This window comes from Bos taurus, chromosome 7 (genome assembly GCF_002263795.3).
Source record: "Bos taurus isolate L1 Dominette 01449 registration number 42190680 breed Hereford chromosome 7, ARS-UCD2.0, whole genome shotgun sequence".
Lineage (NCBI taxonomy): Eukaryota > Metazoa > Chordata > Mammalia > Artiodactyla > Bovidae > Bos > Bos taurus.
Genome location: NC_037334.1, coordinates 16,120,905 through 16,141,107, shown reverse-complemented (window position 1 = coordinate 16,141,107; position 20,203 = coordinate 16,120,905). Strand labels below are relative to the sequence as shown.

The 20,203-nt window shown below is 46.9% G+C and overlaps 1 protein-coding gene and 1 long non-coding RNA gene across 5 annotated transcripts in view; one reads left to right on the top strand and one right to left on the bottom strand.

Annotated features, from left to right (window-relative positions):
* INSR (insulin receptor) overlaps positions 1 to 20,203 on the top strand; it is a 146,309-nt gene that overhangs the window by 59,386 nt on the left and 66,720 nt on the right. The window lies entirely within an intron of this gene.
* Positions 59 to 19,728, bottom strand: LOC112447347 (uncharacterized). Its single transcript, XR_003035495.2, has 3 exons — positions 18,330 to 19,728; positions 2,331 to 2,395; positions 59 to 1,109 (listed from the first exon to the last, which is right to left on the bottom strand). It is a non-coding gene; the product is annotated as an uncharacterized lncRNA (long non-coding RNA).

The window sequence follows — 20,203 nt, the reverse complement described above, 5'->3', positions numbered from 1 at the left end:
CTGCGCGCACTGGGGATTGGTGGATGTGAAGAATCAGGAAGCCTGAGTTTGAAGACTCTACAATTAAAAATTCCAACTCCCGAGCCAGACTGCCTGGGTTCAACTCCTGGCTCTGTCTACTATGACCTTGATGTGAGGATAATTTTAGACCTGATGTGGTGAATGAGAGGATGCAGATTCTCCTGTTACAATGCCTGGCATACGGCTGCCTACCATCATTGCTCCCTGAGTTAGTTTTTTTTTAATGGTAGTAAAATATGTATAATGAGAATTATATCATTTTAACTATTTTAAGTGTCCATTTCAGTGACATTAGCTCCGTTTACACAGTTGTGCAAACATCCATCTCTAGAACATTTTCATCTTCTCCAAAGTGAATCTCTGCCCCCATTAATAAACTTCTCACCCCTCCCCCAGCTCCTGGCCCCCATCATCTAACCTTATGTCTCTATGGCTCTGACTCCTCTTTTTGTATCTGTCTTCTTTCACTAAGCATCATGTTCTCAAGGTTCACCCATGGTGCAGCAGGTGTCAGAACCTCCTCCCTTTTTAAGGCTGAATAATATTCCTTGGCATGAATGGGCCACACTGGATTTGCTTGGTCATCTGTTGATGGTGCTCCTTGGATTTTATTTATTTATTGTTTTTATGTAGACCATTTTAAACGTCTTTATTGTAATTTATTACAATATTGCTTCTGTTTTTTTAATTATTCATTTATTTATTTTTGGCCATGCTGGGTCTTTGGCACTTTACGTGGGCTTTCTCTATTTGTGGAGAGTCGGTGGGGGAGCTACTTTTCATTGCAGTGCTCCGGCTTCTCACTGTGGTGGCTTTTCTAGTGGTGGAGCGTGGGCTCTAGGGCTCACGGGCTTCAGTAGTTGCTGCACATGGGCTCAGTAGCTGTGGCTCCTGGGCTCTAGGGCACGTGGGCTTCAGTGGTTATGGTGCACAAATTTAGTTGCCTCGCAGCCTGTGGGATCTTCCCGTATCATGGATGAAACATGTGACTCCTCCATTGGCAGGCAGATTCTTTACTACAGAGCCACCAGTGAAGCCCCGATACTAATTCTTTGCCTACTTCCTCAACAGTGGGTTCTTGCGGTGCCCTGTAGTGGTTTGAGAAATTCTCAGTGTTCATTCCAAGCCTCACATTTTAAATGCAGAAACTTCTCTCTGACTCTGCATGCTTGTCTACTAGGCTGGAAGCATCATGAGGGCAGCAGCCACAGGACATCTGTGGCCTGGCACATGGGCAGCTCCAAATTCTGACAAGTGAATGTTGCTTCACAAGTATGTGCAGGTTGGGAGCTGAGCTGGAGTTGCAAGACGTGGGGTGGGCGGACAACCAGAAGCTGGGGTGTGACCACAGGGAGGCTTGGGGGAAGAGTGCCTCTGAAACTGTAAGTCAGGGATGGACAAGCACAGCCATTTCAGCCCCATCTGCTGTTCTGAATTTCCTCTGCCTTTACTTCTGGTGGGGCTTCCCAGATGGCACTAATGGTAAAAAACCCACCTGCCAATGCAGGAGATGTAAGAGACTCGGGTTCAATCCCTGGAGGAGGGCATGGCAACCCGCTCCGGTATTCTTGCTTGAAGAATCCCCATAGACTGAGGAGCCTGGTGGGCTACAGTCCATGGGGTTAGACATGACTGAAGCAACTTAGCATTCATGCACACCTCTGGTTAGGCTCTAAGGCCGGGGGCACAGAGGGTAATTCTGGTTCTCACTGGAGGGTGATCATGGAAATAAATGTCTGGGGATGTCTGTGGTTGTGACAACTGCGGGTGATGAGGTGCTCTTGGCATTTGGTGGAGGGGGATCAGGGATGTTGCTCCACACCCTGCAATGCCCACCTCCACCTCCAATCCCAGAGAATGGTCCGGCCCCACATGTCAACCCAAGTTAAGAAACTGCACTCTAAGACCATAGCGATGGCATCATCAGTCTGAGAGACTGGTCCAAGTCTGTGACTTGGGATAGTTACCAGGTGTGAAACTGGCAAGAATAAAGGGAGGGGGTGTTAGCAGGGGTCCTGTCCCTCCTCAATGATCCAGTATCCCCTCCAGAGCCCTGTTTGCTGCCTCTTGCCCATGGCTGCTCCCTGGATAAGCAGATTGGTCCAGCTCTCGTCCATGGGGACAGCTTCCGGCTGCATGACATCGCCTTGCAGCTCTCCCTCCGTGGGAGAGGAGACAGCTGTTCCCTGCTTGGGCCTCCTGCGTACATGTGTTTGTGCATGTTTTGGTTCCGAGGGTCAGTGGGTTGTGTGCTTTGCTTTGTCCTCAGTTAACTTAATTTGTTGCTAATAATAAAATCTGGAACTTACCTGGCCCTGAAGCCCTGGGTCATTCATTGAGGAAGCTTGGCACACACATCCTTCTCAAAGGCTGCCTGTGGAAAAGGTAGAGGATGGAGTGAAATTCTTCTCGGGGACAGAAGGGTTGGCAGGACCAGCTCCTGAAAGTTGAATTCAGCGTATTTCTAAACAAAAAAACAACTTGATCCCAAAGGGGTCAATTATTCTAGAATTACCTGGTTGTTTCAAGGGCAGTTTGATGGAAGTTTCTGGATGGGGGACCTTGGGGGCACAAAATAAAAGGCAGCATCAGAGGGGAAAAAACCACCTAAGTAATATAGTATTTTTTCTTTCTTTTTAATAAATTTTATTGATGTGTACTACTACTACCAAGTCACTTCAGTCGTGTCTGACTCTGTGCGACCCCATAGATGGCAGCCCACCAGGCTCCCCCATCCCTGGGATTCTCCAGGCAAGAACACGAGTGGGTTGCCATTTCCTTCTGCAATGCATGAAAGTGAAAACTGAAAGTGAAGTCGCTCAGTTGTGTCTGACCCTCAGCGACCCCATGGACTGCAGCCTACCAGGCTCCTCCGTCCATGGGATTTTCCAGGCAAGAGTACTGGAGTGGGGTGCCATTGCCTTCTCCGAGTTGATGTATAATACTATGTTAAGTTACTGGTGTGCTGGGAAAGATTGAGGGCAGGAGGAGAAGGGGACGACAGAGGATGAGATGGTTGAATAGCATCACTGACTCAATGCACATGAGTTTGAGCAAGCTCTGGGAGATGGTGTAGGACAGGGAAGCCCGGTGTGCTGCAGTTTGTGGAGTTCCAAAGAGTCGGACACGATGAGCAACTGAACAACAACAACAAATGGTGTACAATATCATAATTCACAATTTTTAAAAGTTATACTTCATTTAGAGTTATTGTAAAATATTAGCTATATTTCCCATGATATATATCTGTGAGTGTTAGTCACTCAGTTGTGTCCAACTCTTTGTGAACCCATGGACTGTAGCCCGCAGGCTCTTCTGTCCATGGGATTCTCCAGGCAAGAATATTGGAGTGGGTTGCCATGCCTTTCTCCAGGGGATCTTCCTGACCAAGGGATCGAAACCAGGTCTCCTGCATTGCAGCCATATTCTTCACCGTTTGAGCTACCAGGGAAGCCTTGATATATAAGATATCTTTGTATCTTAATTTAAAGGGTTTTTTTTTTTTTTGGCCGCAGTACTTGGCCTTCGGGATCTTAGTTTCCCAACTAGGATTCGAACTGGAGCCCAAGCAGTGAAAGCGTGGAGTCCTCACTACTGGACTGCCAGAGAATTCTCCTTGTATCTTATTTTATACACAATACTTTGTACCTCTTAATCCCCTCTCCTTGTGTTGTCCCTTCTCTTTCCCTCCATTCAACCTGTTTTTAATATTTATTTATTTTTGGCTCCATCGGGTCTTAGTTATGGCATGTGAGATCTTTGATGCAGTGTGCAGGCTTCTCTCTAGTTGCAGATCTCGGGCTCCAGAGTGCGTGGGCTCTGTAGTTTGTGGCACACATGTGTGCTAAGTAACTGCAGTCATGTCTGACTCTTTCAGACCCTATTGACTGTAGCCCACCATACTCCACTGTCCATGGGATACTCCAGGCAAGAATACTGGAGTGGGTTGCCATGCCTTCCTCCAGGGGATCTTCCCAACCCAGGGATCAAACCTGCATCTCTTAAGTCTCTTGCATTGGCAGGTGGGTTCTTTACCACTAGCACTTACCTGGAAAGCCCATAGTTTGTGATAGGCAGGCTTAATTGCCCTGAGGCATGTAGGATCTTAGTTCTTCAACCTGGGATTGAATCCATGCCCTCTGCATTGGAAGGTGGATTCTTAACCACTGGGCCACCAGAGAAGTCCCCATTCAACCTATTTTTTAAAAGAGTATCATATATACCATTGTTAAGACCATTTAAAGAGATTTACAAGGAAAAGAAAGGCCTTTCCATGTCCACTCTCTCCCCAGAGGCAACCACCAGCCTGAGTTTCTTGTTCACCCCAGAAAGGAACTGGATGTGTACACATGTGTGAACACCTGCCTGCCCGTCTTTGACACAAAGACACTTTCTCTATCGCTCTGTGCCTTGGCTTTCTCCCTTAGTAACATTTCCTGAAAGTCATCTGAATGTTTTTCTTATGTGCCCACGGTCATTGGTAACATACTTACCAAACTCACAATCAATGGACATTTCCAGATCTTTGTTATTATCAATGGTGAAGCTGCTGAGTATCCTCATCCTTGAAAGGCACAGGATTTTTAAAAAATTTTAAATTGAAGTGCAGTTGATTTACAGTATTGTGTCAAACTCTGCTGTATAGCACAGTGACTCAGTTATACACGGATATTCCTTTTTTAAAAAGGTGTTCTTTTCCATGATGGTTTATCACAGGATACTGAATATATTTCCCTGTGCTGTACAGTAGGGCCTTGTCCATATCAGTTTTTGTCCGCTCATCCCAAACTTCCAGTCCATCCCTCCCCCATCTCCCTCCCCCATGGCAACCACAAGTCTGTTCTCTGTGTCTCTGAGTCTGTTTCTGCTTTGTAAATAGGTTTATTTGTGCCATATTTTAGATTCCACATATACATGATATCACATGGTATTTCTCTTTCTCTTTCTGACTTACTTCACTTGGTATGATCATCTCTAGGTCCATCCATGTTGGTGCAAATGGCATCCTTTTCATGGCTGAGTAATATTCCACTGTATAGATGTACCACATCTTCTTTATCCATTTCTCTGTTGATGGATATTTAGGTTGTTTTCGTGACCTGGCTATTGTAAATAGTGCTGCAGTGAACACTGGGGTGCGTGTATCTTTTTGGATTGCAGTTTTGTCCAGGTACACGTGAGAGGTGTAGGGTTTTGTTTGGGACTGCTCACAGCATCCCGAGCCCTTGCTCTTGGACTGGAGGAGTGCAAGGGAAGCTGTATTCAAAGCAGAGGGTTAGGACTTTCGTATCTTAACCTGGAGTTATTCATTTTTATCTTCAAATCCACAAGGCTCTTTCATGGCGTCAAATACACGACTTCTGCAGAGTCAACATCTGCATGCATTTAAGAGTGGAAGCCGGAGATGCCGAATGCATGCCTGGCCTCTGCACATATCTCGGGTGAGGTGTGTTGCAAATTCATTGCTCTCCGCAAGGTGTGCTTGGAGAATTAAGCCTTAATTATGAAGGCAATTGGAAAAGGTGATGGCACCCCACTCCGGTACTCTTGCCTGGAAAATCCCATGGACGGAGGAGCCTGGTAGGCTGCAGTCCATGGGGTCGCAAAGAGTCGGACACGACTGAGCGACTTCACTTTCACTTTTCACTTTCATGCACTGGATAAGGAAATGGCAACCCACTCCAATGTTCTTGCCTGGAGAATCCCAGGGACGGGGGAGCCTCGTGGGCTGCCGTCTATGGGGTTGCACAGAGTCGGACACGACTGAAGCGACTTAGCAGCAGCAGCAGCAACACAATTTAAGGGACTGAACTGAGCACACTGCAGATTTTTTTTAAATTTTATTTTTGTTTATTTGTTTATTTTGGTTGTGTGGGTCTTCACTGGTGTGTGTGATCTCTCTAGTTGCGGTGCACGGGCTTCTCATTGCAGTGGTTTTTCTTGTTGTGGAGCACAGGCTCTAGGGCACGCGGGTTTCAGTAGTTGCGGCACGTGCGCTCAGTAGCTGTGGCTCCCAGACACTAGAGCACAGGCTCAGTAGTTGTGGTACACAGGCTTAGCTGCTCTGAGGCATGTGGGATCTTCCTGGATCAAGGATCGAACCTGTGACTCCTGCATTGGCAGGCAGACTCAACCACTGGGCCACCAGGGAAGTCCACATTGCAGGTTTTGAGTTTGCTTCTGTGCCATCTTGTCTCCGAGAAACACTCGAGGAGCTGGACTCTGAAAACTGCATCCAGCTGACACAAAACTCGAGTACGCACCTCAGACATCCACCAGCTCCCTTGCTGCCCTTCTTGGGTCATGAGCCACCACTGTCCACATCTGAGGTTCTGACTTGAAATCCAATTTCAGACAACCCTCCGTCTTTTCACCATCACTCATCGGCCGCCTGATGGGAAGAGCTGACTCACTGGAAAAGACCCTGATAATGGGAAAGATTGAAGGCAGGAGGACAAAGGGACAACAGAGGATGAGATGGTTGGATGGCATCACTGACTCAGTAGACATGAGTTTGAGCAAACTCTGGGAGATGGAGAAGGACAGGGAAGCCTGGTGTGCTGCAGGCCATGGGATCACAAAGAGCTGGACACAACTTAGCGACTGAACAACAACACAGGCTACAAACCTCCAACACCCACTTCTGCACAAGTAAACTTCAGGCCCTTTCAAAGTTAAGTGTCTTATATCTTGCTGTGGTTGTGTATTTCTTTGCTTTTTTAAAAAAGATTTATTGATTTATTTTTGGCTCTGCTGGGTCTTCAATGCTGTGTGAAGATCATGGGCTCTAGGGCACGCACAGGCTTCAGCAGTTGTAGTTCATGGGCTCTACAGAGAGGGCTCAGTAATTGTGGTGCATGGACTTGGCTGTTCCCCGGCATGTGGGATCTTCCCGGACCAGGGATCAAACTCATGTCCCGTGCATTGGTAGATGGATTCTTAATCACTAGACCACCAGGGAAGCCTGGTTGTGTATTTCTTAACATGTGTAAAACTGTTACTCTTTTTTAAAAACGTTAGATTCCTGTTTTATTATGTGCCACTGATGATGTCCTTGCCTGCTCTGGTCCTAACCTCATTTTTCCCATAAGTGTGGTGATTTTTAGGAATGCTTGTGTCGCTCTGGCACAGAAAGGGCTATCCTTCACTTCTCAGATAGTAGTAACAACGAGTCACAATGTGGCATTGCCCCATGGCCCAGCCCATGGCCGGGGAGACCTCAGTTTTGTCACCTCCAGGTCTGTGACTGGCCCCCATGTTTCCTGTGGGCTGGCAGAACACAGCCCACATGAGGACATCATTAGAGGCAGCAGCTACTGTTTGTGCAGTTCTTCATCTGTGCAGGGCTCTGGGGTCTGGCAGTGAATTCAGAAATGCAAGGTGCCTGCTCTCCTACAGCCCACAGTCCCCTGGGCCTGGTGGTAGTAAACACAGCCACAGAGAGATGGACACAGTATTATAATTTCAGGTGGCAGTAAGTCCTGGAAGGAATTATGTTGGGGTGACAAGATGGGGTGAGCTGAGAGGGTCTCATTTAGAATAAAGAGTTTGGGGAAACGGAACCTCTTTATTCTTTAGAATAAAGAGGTCTGAGGCTGAGGTTTGAGCTGTAGATCAGGAAGAGGAAGGGGAAGCTGTCATGGGAGCCCTGGGGAGCAAAGTGAATTCTAGGTGCTCAGAACAGCACATGCAAAGGCCTTGAGGTTGCCTGGGGATTTTGAAGGAATATATTTTCTTTTTTTGTCTGTGCTGAGCAGCTTGTAGGATGTTAGTTGCCTGACCAGGGATTGAACTTGGACCCTTGGTGGTGAAAATGCAGAGTTCCAACCATTGGACCAACCAGGTAATTCCCTGGAACAGGTTTTTATTGCTTGGTTTTTCTGTGCCATGACTGAGGCACAGAATGGACCTCATAGCAACCTATAAAGTGAGTGCCTAGGGATCTTCCATTTTATCAGTTCTAAAGGGGAAACCAAAGCTTGGAGAGGCTGAGACACTTACCCAGGAGCTTGGAGCCTGGGAGCCACAGAACCTACCTTGGATCTTACTCGATGGCCTAGTTTCTAACCACTGGCATGCTGCTGCTACTGCTAAGTCGCTTCAGTCGTGTCCGACTCTGTGGGATCCCATAGATGGCAGCCCACCAGGCTCCCCCGTCCCTGGGATTCTCCAGGCAAGAACAGTGGAGTGGGTTGTTTGATAGAATCCCAAGTGGGATGTAAGGACCATTTGCCTCCCATCCCTCTGTTAGACCACCCTCCCTCAGCTTGGCAGCTGCCTCCTCTGCCTTGCTCTTGGAGGGGTGGCTGCCTCTGGCACCAGTGGCTACCTCTGGCCAGCATATATCTTGCCCCCCACCCCCCACCATTTCCATGGCTCTGACCTTTGGTTTTTCATACATGTGAGACTTGTCTTCCAAACCTGGTCAAGGTTATGATGTTTGTGAATATGCATACGTGTGTGTGTGTGTGTGTGTGTTTGTGTGACCCCCTAATTTGAATACAAGGTTTCTATTTGGATATCTGCTGTTTAATTTCCCAAGGTTTCCCCCCTCACAAAAGGAAAAATGCATTACGTTTTATCTTTGTATCCTGTGGAACCCTGTGAATAATGGGCAACTGGGGATGAGGATTGCCAAGGAAACAGATAGGAAGGAAATTCAGGGTGTGTTGGGGGGGTGTCTATTTGAGCACAAAGGTGCACTTTTGATCTTCAGATTTCAAAGTGGGAAAGTCAAGGTGAGGTGGGAGCAGGGGTGAGGAGTAAACCCAAGAACGTCCAGTGCACAGTTCTTCCTGGCAGCTACACTAGCTTCACGTGGCCCAGGATCAGCAATGTCTCAGAGGTGGGGTGTGTTGTCTTTTCCTTAGATCAGTCCCAGGAAGCAAAAGTTTACAAGCCAAACACGGTGGTGGTTTTCTAGGGGGTGTAAGGGCAGGAAGAGGGTGGAGGCAGGTCTTCATCATAAAATCCCTTTCCACGTTCAAGACCCAACTCCTTGCCACGCTCTTTTCCTTAGCAGAGGGTGAGGACCCATAACTGGTAGACCTGTGCTTTAGTTCAGCTTTGATCCTCTTCGTGAGAATTTCTTTCTTTCCAAGCTCCAAGCCCCCCCATCCAGCTTTCTTTTGGTGTCTATGTTTGTACGTGAAGGGACTAAGCTATACCTCTTATGCTGGGTCAGATTTGTCTTCATTTGAGCCCGAAGTTGCTCGTGGCCCAAATTCTCAACCTTTCCCGGCGTTCCATAATCACAGGCCTTGGGGAGGAATGCATCCCATTGCCCTCCAATTATGGTTTCCTCAGGAGGCTATTAAATCTTGATTTCTGAGAGAAAAATTGGGCATCCCGTGTTTTCCCTTTCAAGCCCTAGTGTTCTGCTACTGTGGGTGAGCCCTTCTAGAAACTTCCAAGTGGTTTCAGAGGCCATCAAGATATCACTGGGAATTGCAGTTATTTTATGATGGAGCTGGGCTTTAGAAAGAGCATAGGGGGTGTTTCTTTCTTTCTTTTTTTTTTAGTTTTTATTGGAGTATAATTGCTTTACAATGTTGTGCTAGTTTCTGCTGTACAGCAGTGAATCAGCTACACATTTCCATATATCCCCTCTTTTTTTTGGGTTTCCTTCCCATATAGGTCACCCAGAGCCTTGAGTAGAGATCCCTGTGCTATACAATAGGTTCTCATTAGTGATCTATTTTTTACCTAGTATCTGCAACTCCAATACTTGGCTACCTGATATGAAGAGCTGACTCATTGGAAAAGACCCTGATGCTGGGAAAGAGTGAAGGCAAAAGGAGAAAGGGGCAGCAGAGGAAGAGATGGTTAAATAGCATCACCAACTCAGTGAACCTGAATTTGAGCAAACTCTGGCAGATAGCGAACAGAGGAGACTGGCATGCTGCAGTCCATGGGGGTCACAAAAAGTCAGACGTGAGTTAGGGATTGAATAACAACAACATAATAACAACATAGTATCAATAATGTATATATGTCAGTCCCAATTTTCCAATTCATTCCACTCTCCCCTTCCCCACTTGAGGCTCAAATGTTTGTTCTCTATGTCCGTGTCTCTATTTCTGCTTCGCAAATAGGTTCTCTGCACCATTTTTCTACATTCCACATATATGTGTTAATATACAGTATTTGTTTTTCTCCTAATGACTTACTTCATTCTGTATGACAGTCTCTAGGTCCATCCATGTCTCTGCAAATGGTACAATTTCTTTTCTTTTTTTTTGGTGGCTGAGTAAAATTTTATTTAGCTGCTGCTGCTGCTGCTGCTGCTGCTAAGTCGCTTCAGTCATGTCTGACTCCGTGCGACCCCAGAGACTGCAGCCCACCAGTATCCCCCGTCCCTGGGATTCTCCAGGCAAGAACACTGGAGTGGGTTGCCATTTCCTTCTCCAATGCATGAAAGTGAAAAGTGAAAGTGAAATCGCTCAGTCGTGTCTGACTCTTAGCGACGCCATGGACTGCAGCCCACCAGGCTCCTCCACCCATGGGATTTTCCAGGCAAGAGTACTGGAGTGGGTTGCCATTGCCTTCTCCGTATTTTATTTAGAGCCCTGGACAATTCTTTTAGGCTATTTCCTTTGGAGGAAGAGGTCAGTGTGGGGTTGATGGGAATGTGCAGAGATTGTGGGTTTGGATCTGGATGGACATGTAGAGGTGTTCAGCTGGGACCTTTCTGAGTTCGGCTGTGGGGCTCCTGAAGGGCAGGGACAGCCCATTCCTTGCTGCCTCCCATGCCTGGCCTGGGGCTGCCTGAAGAGCAGGTATGTATGCCTTTGCATTTGTTAAACTGGATGGAGCACAGTGACAAGCTGGATTTGCAGCGTCAACCATCAGTCAAGATCAACAGTGATACTAAGTCCCAATCTGTCCCGCCCCCGATACCTGGCAGATTTGAGGAGCAACATGCAAAGGTGATGATGAACACAGTTTCCCCAAGAACACCTCAAGGGGGAGGAGACAAATGTTCTGCGGGCTTTAAATTTGATCACTTATGGGACCTCCCTGGTTGTCCAGTGACTAAGACTCTGGGCTCTCAGTGCAGGGGGCCCGGGTTTGAGCCCACACACCATAACTCAGAGTTTCAGTGCCAAAACTAAAGATCCCTTGTGACACAAGACCCAGTCACATAAATAAATAAACAATAAAACATTTGGTTACTTAATCTATCCAATGCCCCTCCCCCATCCCATGTCGGAGATTGTTATAGCTATTGTACAAAGCAGACTGAGTGATCAGATACCTGAAATTGTTGCTGAATTGTGGCTAGTGCTGATGACACCTTTGAAAACCCTCCAAGGGTCCAGGTGCTATGCTATATTATCTTGTCTGATGCTCAAGAGAGCCCCAGGTACTGTGACTGTCCCTGTGTCTGCATGGTGGAACCAAAGCACAGAAAATGGAGTCACGTGACCAGGAAGTGGCTGCTTCCACTCCAAACCCAGGTCTGCCTGACTCCATGATTCGTTGTGCTCCACATGCAGGGTGATGTGAAGCTGTAGATCCCAGGTCTGATGGGAGGGCCTTGAGAGACCAGATTGAGATACTCTGAGCACATCACACCTTCCCCATCCCAGGCCTGGAGGTTGAGGGACCAGGGTGCTTGGTGGACGGTCCATCTGTCTATCAGCTTGATCACACGACAAAGATGGAGAAGGGAGAACTGGGAGGACTAAGGGAAGGCAGAAAGCTCAGCCAGAAAGCGGCATTTGGCTCTCTGGCTGTTCAGTGCAAGAAAGAAAACACTTTAGCTTTTGCAGAATAATCTGAGGAAATTAACAGGTTAGGCGTGTTCCAGCCCTGCTGTGAATTTGCTTAGAGTATCAGCACAATTTGTTACAAAATGTGCTTGATTTGTAGCTAAACGTTCTTGTGCTGGTGCACTGATTTCTGTCTGTCTCCCCAGGAGGCGGTGGAACTGTGTGTGCTCTATTCAGTCTTGTGTTCAGAGCTCTGATGCTGCCTGCCACTCTGTAGGAGCTCAGAGCTGTTGGTCCAGGGACCTAGAAGGAAGATGGTGATAGGATTGGCAACACTATGGGTGTTGCTGCCTAGTCAACTTTTTAATTAAGAAACTAAGAATCCTAGTCAGAGAGCCTGTCTGTAAAGGTCAAAGGGTTTTCTAGGACATCTCCATGGTGTGGAAAACAATCTGCTGCTGCTAAGTCACTTCAGTCGTGTCCGACTCTGTGCGACCCCATAGACGGCAGCCCACCAGGCTCCCCCGTCCCTGGGATTCTCCAGGCAAGAACACTGGAGTGGGTTGCCATTTACCTGTGAGTAAATACTGGTTGGAGAGCGAGGGTGTGGCTACTCTGGATCCTGGTGGGGAAAGAAAATTCCTCCATGGTCCTCCTGTATGCATGTAAAAGAGACTTCTTATCAATGAGCTTTCTCCCCAAAAGGGGACTTTGTCTGAGAGCGGAAATGCTACTCATCTTTCTTCGAATGTTCTTAGAAGTACCTTGCATCCAGTTGGATGGACAAGCATTTTGCTGTTGTTGTTCAGCTCCTTAGTCGTGTCCAACTCTTTGTGACCCCACGGACTGCAGCATGCCAGGCTTCCCTGTCCATCACCATCTCCCGGAGTTTGCTCAAACTCCTGTCCACCGAGTCGGACAAGCATTTACACAGCTTTAATTTCCTTCGTGCATTTCTCCCAAGTGTGTGCCGGGGCTTGGCAGCATAAACAGAAGCAGAGTCAGGAAGTTCCAGGTGTACAAGGTGCTTACTCAGGTAGACGGAGGGCTGCAAAGTGGGTCCAAAGAGCCAGTAAAGTCTGAGGGTCCAGTGGCAAAGGGACAAACACATTCTTTTCATAAGTCAAAATAAACACGGGCAGGAAATGGGTGCCCCCCCATCCGCATCGGAGAACTCCATCTTTTTCTAGTAGAAGAGCCGTGTCTGAAGTGTACACATGGGGGTGTCCCAGGAATACCTGCTGGGCTCCCGGAATGGACACGCCACATGGAGCTTTTAGATGGAAAAATAAAGCAGCCAGGCTGGCTTCAAGAACCAACTCAATAAGGAAATGAGTGGAGTGTTGTGTCTCTTTGGTCACGATGGAATTTAAAATAGGTGTTTTTTTATTCTGACGAATGATTCCATTTCACGATGTCTCCACAGAAAGGCAGTACGTTCTCCTGTTTACTCTTGTCCTTTAGGAGTTGAGGATATTTTCCCTGTTCCCTGTCTCTCTGCTTAGCCTCTGCCAGCGCGTGGGTGTAGCAGCTCCCGGGAAATTGGCTTCTGGTGACCTGTACATTATTCAAGACCACCGTGTTCTTGTTACTGGGAAGCCATCAGTCATATGAATGGACCTTTTTATGGTTGAGATTGTCCCCAGGGAAACCCTCCTTGCAATTCAGGCCTTCCACAGTGACAGATTTCAGACTCTGACATTTCTCATTCCCACTCTGTTGTTCCCATGGATGCTATGGTTCTCTCTCTCACTTCTCCCCACTAGAAAATGGTTATACAAGATCCCAATGCTGGGAAAGATTAAGGGCAAGAGGAGAAGGGGCGACAGTGGATGAGATGGCTGGATGGCATCACTGCCTCAATGGACATGAGTTTGAGCAAACTCGGGGAGATAGTGAAGGACAGGGAAGCCTGGCATGCTGTAGTCCATGGGGTTGAAAAGAGTCAGACATGACTTACGACTGAACAACAGCAACAATTAACACAACATTGTAAATTAATTCTACTTTGATTAAAAAAAAAAGAAAGAAAATGGTTATACCTAATCCCAAAAACGACACAGAAAATGTAAACATGTGGGCAAATATCAACGAGAAAAATATGCATGGAATTCAAGGCAGCAGGTATCAAGGAAAGAAGGAGAGAGGTTTTGCATTAAGTGAAGGGACAATCTTTAAATGAGGGTCAGGTATGCATAGAACCAACTTCAGAGAACAAATTGCAGGAAATAGGAGGAGAATTAAGAAACCTCAGGGGAGATACAAACAGAGCCTTGATCATGTAGATAAATCTCAATTAAGGAACAAGGAGTTTGAATAATAAGGTTAATAAGATCATGGTAACAGATATGGGCTGGACTTTGTATTCTGCAAACAATACACATTTTAAAGTGCTCTTGGAATATTTAGAAAAACTAATCATCTGTTAAATCTCAAGGGGAAAAAAAAACCCAATTCTTTCCAAAAAGCAGACATTGAACTGCCTAATCTCTGGCTGTAAGTAAACATAACTGGAAATTAATTTTTAAAAGCTTAACCAAACAACCATTCAAGACAAACTCCTACCATGTGATAATTAAAAACAATACAGAATTCTTAACTTTGGTCAAAGGCAGAACTCAACACTGCAAGGACAGATGTTTTAGAAGACAGCGGAGATGTGAACACAGACTTAAATGATTAAACAGAGAAATGAGACAACGAATAATGAAGCAAATCTACACAGGAAGAAGGAAATAATCAATTAGTGGGGACTCACTGATTAGAAAACAAACAGAACTGACAATTTCAAAACTGGATCTTTTAGAGCTGCAATATGCAATAGGGTAGCCATTAGCTACAGCAAAATTGTTTCTCAGTCATGTCAGTTGGTTTCCAGCACTTGGTGGCTACACATGACTAGTAGTAGTAGTGTTACTTGCTTAGTTGTGTCTGACTCTTTGTGACTTCATGGACTGTAGCTAGCCAGGCTCCTCTGTCCATGGAATTCTCTAGGCAAGAATACTGGAGTGGACTGCCATTCCCTTCTCCAGGGGATCTTCCTGACCTGGGAATCAAACCTGTGGCTCCTGCATTGCAGGCCGATTCTTTACCATCTCAGCCACCAGGGAAGCCCCTGCTGCTGCTGCTGCTAAGTCACTTCAGTTGTGTCTGACTCTGTGCGACCCCATAGACTGTGCAGCCCACCAGGCTCCCCCGTCCCTGGGATTCTCCAGGCAAGAACACTGCAGTGGGTTGCCGTTTCCTTCTCCAATGCATGAAAGTGAAAAGTGAAAGGGAAGTCGCTCAGTAGTTTCCCCGACTCTTAGCGACCCCATGGACTGCAGCCTCTAGTGACTACCAAATTCCACAGTACAGATACAGATCTTCTCTGTCAATGCAGACTGTTTATTGGGCAGTGCTATCTTAGCATGAAGACTATAGTGTAACTAAGGGAAAAAATATGTGGAAAGAATAAATATATATTAATAAAGACAGAACATGGAAATGTAACAAAACCCACAAAAAGATTATAAAGCCAGCTCTGGTAATAAATAACTTGCAAAATATTATTAAATAACCATTTACTGGTTTAAGTGCTCATCTTATTTAGGTTAAGTTTTTAGTTTAGTTGATAATTTGTGTCTGACTCTTTTGTGACCCCATGGGATTTCCCAGGCAAGAATACTGGAGTGCGTTGCCATTTCCTTCTCCAGGGGATCTTCCCAATGCAGGGATCGAACCCATGTCTCCTGCATGGCAGACGAATTCTTTACCACTGAGCCACCAGGAGTTTAAGTTAGTCACTTCCTTTCACAAGAAATTAAAGTTCTGAATTTGCCCCTAAGAACAGCTATGCCTGAATCTCATAAGTTGTGCTGTTTTGTTGTTAATTTCTAAATAGCCTGTAAAAGTTACATTGACTCAAGAAGCAGTAGGCTAAAACTCAGTAACTTTTAAAAAGTCATTGCTACAGTTAATTGCCTAAAATGTGTATGGATTACATATATACATGAGGGAAATTTTCCAAAATATCCATAAGAAACAAGGCACTTTAACAAGAGTAGTTTTAAGGAGCAGGTCGGCGGTGGGGTCGGGGGTTGGTTTGAAGTGCAACTTAGCAATGGGAGACACAGTCAATCACGTGCAGAAGCTCTGACATCCTGGACTCACACCGCAGATCCAGATGGTCCAAGTCTGAGTACCTACCTAGCTTCTTTTCTTAGTTCTTCTTGTGAGTCTTGTGTACCTGCCCAAGGTGGAGACTTGGGAGTTATCCATGTTGATAAGCCTGATAACCCCACCTCCCCTGATGGCTTCAGACGTCAGCCTCTTTCTCCCTGTTCCCTCTTGTCTTCTTTATCCAGCTACCAGAGAACCAGAATACTGACCCTGAATGTGGATCTGAAAGTGAAAGTCACTCAACCCCACAGACTGTAGTCCTCCAGGCTCCGCTGTGCATGGGATTCTCTAGGCAAGAACACTGGAGTGGGTAGCCATTCCCTTCTCCAGGGAATCTTCCTGACCCAGGGATCGAACCCAGGTCTCCTGCATTGGCAGGCAGATTCTTCTTTACCATCTGAGCCACCAGGGAAGCCCGAATGTGCATCTGGTGGTATCTTGTTCTGGCTGAAGCCCTTCTTTGGCTCCTCCTGTGATGCAAAGTCCAAGCCCCTTGGCTCCCTAACCGTCCCATCTTGCCCGATGTCCCACACCTTTTCCTCTGTACTTTGCCCTTCATCAGCTCTGAACTCTTTTATGCTTAATGCAGCCCTGTTGATTCACACATTTGCATGTACTGTCCATCTCCTGCTGGAATAAAACCAGTCACCTGATTCCCTCCACTTTTTTTTCTCCCCTGTGAGTTTTACTGTGCACCTTGTGTGTGTGCATGGCACTGGGATGCAGTAATTTGACAGATGCAGTAATAAACCTCCCCTTCTCAGGACTTTCTTGGTGTCTCAGAAGGTAAAGAGTCTGCCTGCAGTGCAGGAGACCCAGGTTCGATCCCTGGGTCAGGAAGATGCCCTGGAGAAGGGAATGGCAACCCACTCCAGTATCCTTGCCTGGAGGATCCCATGGACAGAGGAGGCTGATGGGCTACAGTCCATAGGGTCCCAAAGAGTTGGACACAACTAACACTTTCACTTTTTTCCCTTTCTTCTGGCTTGCCTGTTTCTTTTGTGCATCCTAGGAGAGAAGAGATAATGTCTCCATCCCTTTCTGCAACCCAATGCCAAGGGCCCAAATCCAGATGGGCCAGAGTAAGAAACACCATGAATTAAACCCGCAGTATATCCATGGTGCTGCACCCTGGTCCTAGTCTCCCTGAGACCTGGGTTCCAACTGGCCCGGCTGCTTGCTAGCTGAACTGGCATTTAGCACAGCAGCCCTTATGTGCTTCAGTGTCTCCATCTATAATGGCGGTGGTTGTTCGAATAATAGTGTTAGTAAGAGCTTATTAACTGATATAGGTTGAATGTTGTATTCAGCAAACGGAATATATATCTTAAAGTGTATTCACCTGGAATGGGTGGGGGTGGGGGGACGTTAGAGAATGGCCATTCACTGCTTGGGTCTACAGGAATTGCAAGCAAAGGTGTGCTGCGTGCTTAGTTGCTCAGTCGTGTCTGACCCTTTGCGACCCCATGGGCTGTAGCCTGCCAGCCTTCCATTCCTCTGTCCATGGAATTCTCCAGACAAGAATACTCGAGTGGGTAGCCATGCCTTTCTCCAGGGGATCTTCCCAACTCAGGGATCGAACCCACGTCTCCCGCGTTGCAGGATTCTGAGCCACTGGGGAAGCCCAGGCAAGCATATGTGGGCATCTTCAAATGTGGGGGCGAGAGGGAACATTGGTTGGAGGGCACTCCGAAAACAAACCTTGTAAGTTTTCTTAGGAATGTAATTTATGAGCATGGTGTTCAGTATTCTGGGCGCGTCGAGGGTAGACATCTCGGGAGTAGGGTCGGAGAAGAGTGCGGACTCTCCCTGCCACACCCCCTAGCCCCCAAGTTGGCAGATTGTGCTGTTGGACCCTGGCGAGCCGATGCCCCTCTCTGGGCTCCTCCCGAGTGAGGCCTGGGGCCAGGGCCCCCCTCGGCCATCCCGGGCGCTGCCTGCCACGCGGTGACCCGATCTCCTCCCGGGCACACGCCCAGTTCCGTGCGCGGCCCAAGCCATACGGCGGCTGCTCGAGGCGGTCCGCACACTCGGTTTCTCCTTTTCTTTAATTTCTTCCAAACTCCCATCCTCTGCGGGCCTGCCCTGCAAGGTTTGAACCCTCGGAAGGGGCCCCCTCCTGGGGCCCCAGGCGCGGACCGCCCGGCGGCGGTCACAGCCAGAGCGCCAGTCGGGCGAGCCGAGCCCCGCGCGCCCGAGGGGCGGGGCCAGAGCCCCAGCAGCACGCCCGCCCATTGGCTGAGCGCGAGGGCGGCGCTGAGGCTGCCGCCACCGCCCGGCCCGGATTCCACGGAGCGGAGCGCACCTCGGGCTTTGTGCTTCTCTGCTGCAGCCGGCTTGCGGGGGGCGGGGCTTCTCCCACCGTGGGTCCGCCCCTCATGAACACACACACAAACACACACACAAACACACATATAGATGTTTGGAACTCACCAATCTTGAGGCTGCCGAGGCGGGGAGCCACCTCCACCCCACGCCCGCCCCTTGAGGCTCCGCCTTCGTCTTCACGCGCCGTATTTCTGCGAAGAGCTCCGCCACTCGAGTCCAAAAGCATCTGGGAAGATGTTCGCGCAGGCGGGGGCGGCATTGTCGGAGGAGGAAAGTGGAGTGGGGAGCTTCTTTGCTTCAAGAACGCGAGCTGCTGCGGTCGCGGCTTCTCAAGGAGCGCAGACCCTAAAGGGCGTCTGGACAGTTGACCACCTAAGCTGTCAAAAGTCACTCAGTCCCCCTATCCCACCGTTAAATCAACCGGATTCCAAGGGAGGAATTTACCGAGAAGGTGCTGCCCGCGCCCGGGGGCTTCGGGGACTCGAACCTCCGCTGTCAGAGTCTGGGGCGGACGCGAGGGAGAAAGTCATAGGATGGACTTTAAGGAGTTTGTAAAATTCACACTTTCAGGGAGGGCCACGGAGCCCTGCGGTTAATGTGTCCGCCGGTCTATGACGCCACTGTTCCGTTTGGAAATTTCTGGAAAGCAGTAATTTTTGGAATAATAAATCGAGCTTTTTTTTTTTTTTAACTACAGGCTTTGGAAAGGAGGGCAATGTAGCAAAATACTATTAACATATGTTGTGATATGGAAAAATTTAATACTGTTTTTTTTTAAGTTTTCTTTTTACCATATAACATCTTAACTGAGAAAAACCAAATTGATTTGAACTTAAAAAGTCAAAGAAACCAAAAGTGGGTGTATTTTTATAAGTAAGTCATTTACCTCTCGGTCTTTGTCCCACTATTCTAGCTTTTAACCTTGCTTGGATATAAATTGGTAACTTTTAATTTTGATGTAGTTTGCAAGTTGACAGAAAAGCCTCAAGAATTGTACCAAATTCACTAGTTTTACCTCTTTGATTTTAGTATCTGTCTCGTGGATTTATGTATACACATTATATATATATATGTAAAGAGAGAGCTTTCCCCCCGCTGAATCATCTGAGAGTCAGAGGCAGGCAGGTGTATCGTTCCTTTGCCTTTAATTCCTGGGGGTTATATTCTAAGAATAAGAAAATGCTCTTACACAACCGTGGTACAATGTTTAAAATCAGGGCATTAACACTGATGCAATATTTGAATCCACAATCTATTAAATAAATTTCATCCATCGTCTCAGTGTTGCTTGTCCTCAATAATATTACTTCCTGCTCCTGGTCCAGATTCCAATCTCAGAAAACACTTGGTAGTCAGTTACTTTGATTGTTGATTTTGTACTAAGGCAAAAAAAAAAAAAAATCATAAGAGAAAACTTTGTAAAGCTCTCTCAGATGTCTGTCGGCTATTCTGACAGTCACTAGAGGAATATTTGGGAGTAGAATGATATAATGGATCAAAAACCTTTCTTAATCATCTAGCAGAGTTTTTTAATGTACTTTTATTTTTAAATTTTTATTGAAGTATCCTTAATTTATAGTGTTGTGTTAGTTTCAAGTGTCCAGCAAAATGATTCAGTTATACTAAAAAAATGTATTTTTAAATAGATGTCAATTTCAGAAGGGTGTACCCATACATAGGAAAAATGAAAAATCAATTTGTGCTTATATGTGAGTATGCTGCTATGCACCCTCTACTTCATCTACATTTCCTTTTCCACAAGAAGTCATGGGGCACATTTCCTGTGTCCCTTCCAGGGGGACATATGTCCCATTCATCCTTTTCTTTCCCCCTCATTTGAAAATGTAATTTCCATGCAGTAGAATTCTGTGTTTCAGTGTAATGTTCTGTGGGATCCTTGTTCCCTGATGAGGGATCAAACCCGTGCCCCCTGCATTGGAAGTCTTAGAGTCTTAACCACTAGACCTCCAGGGAAGTCT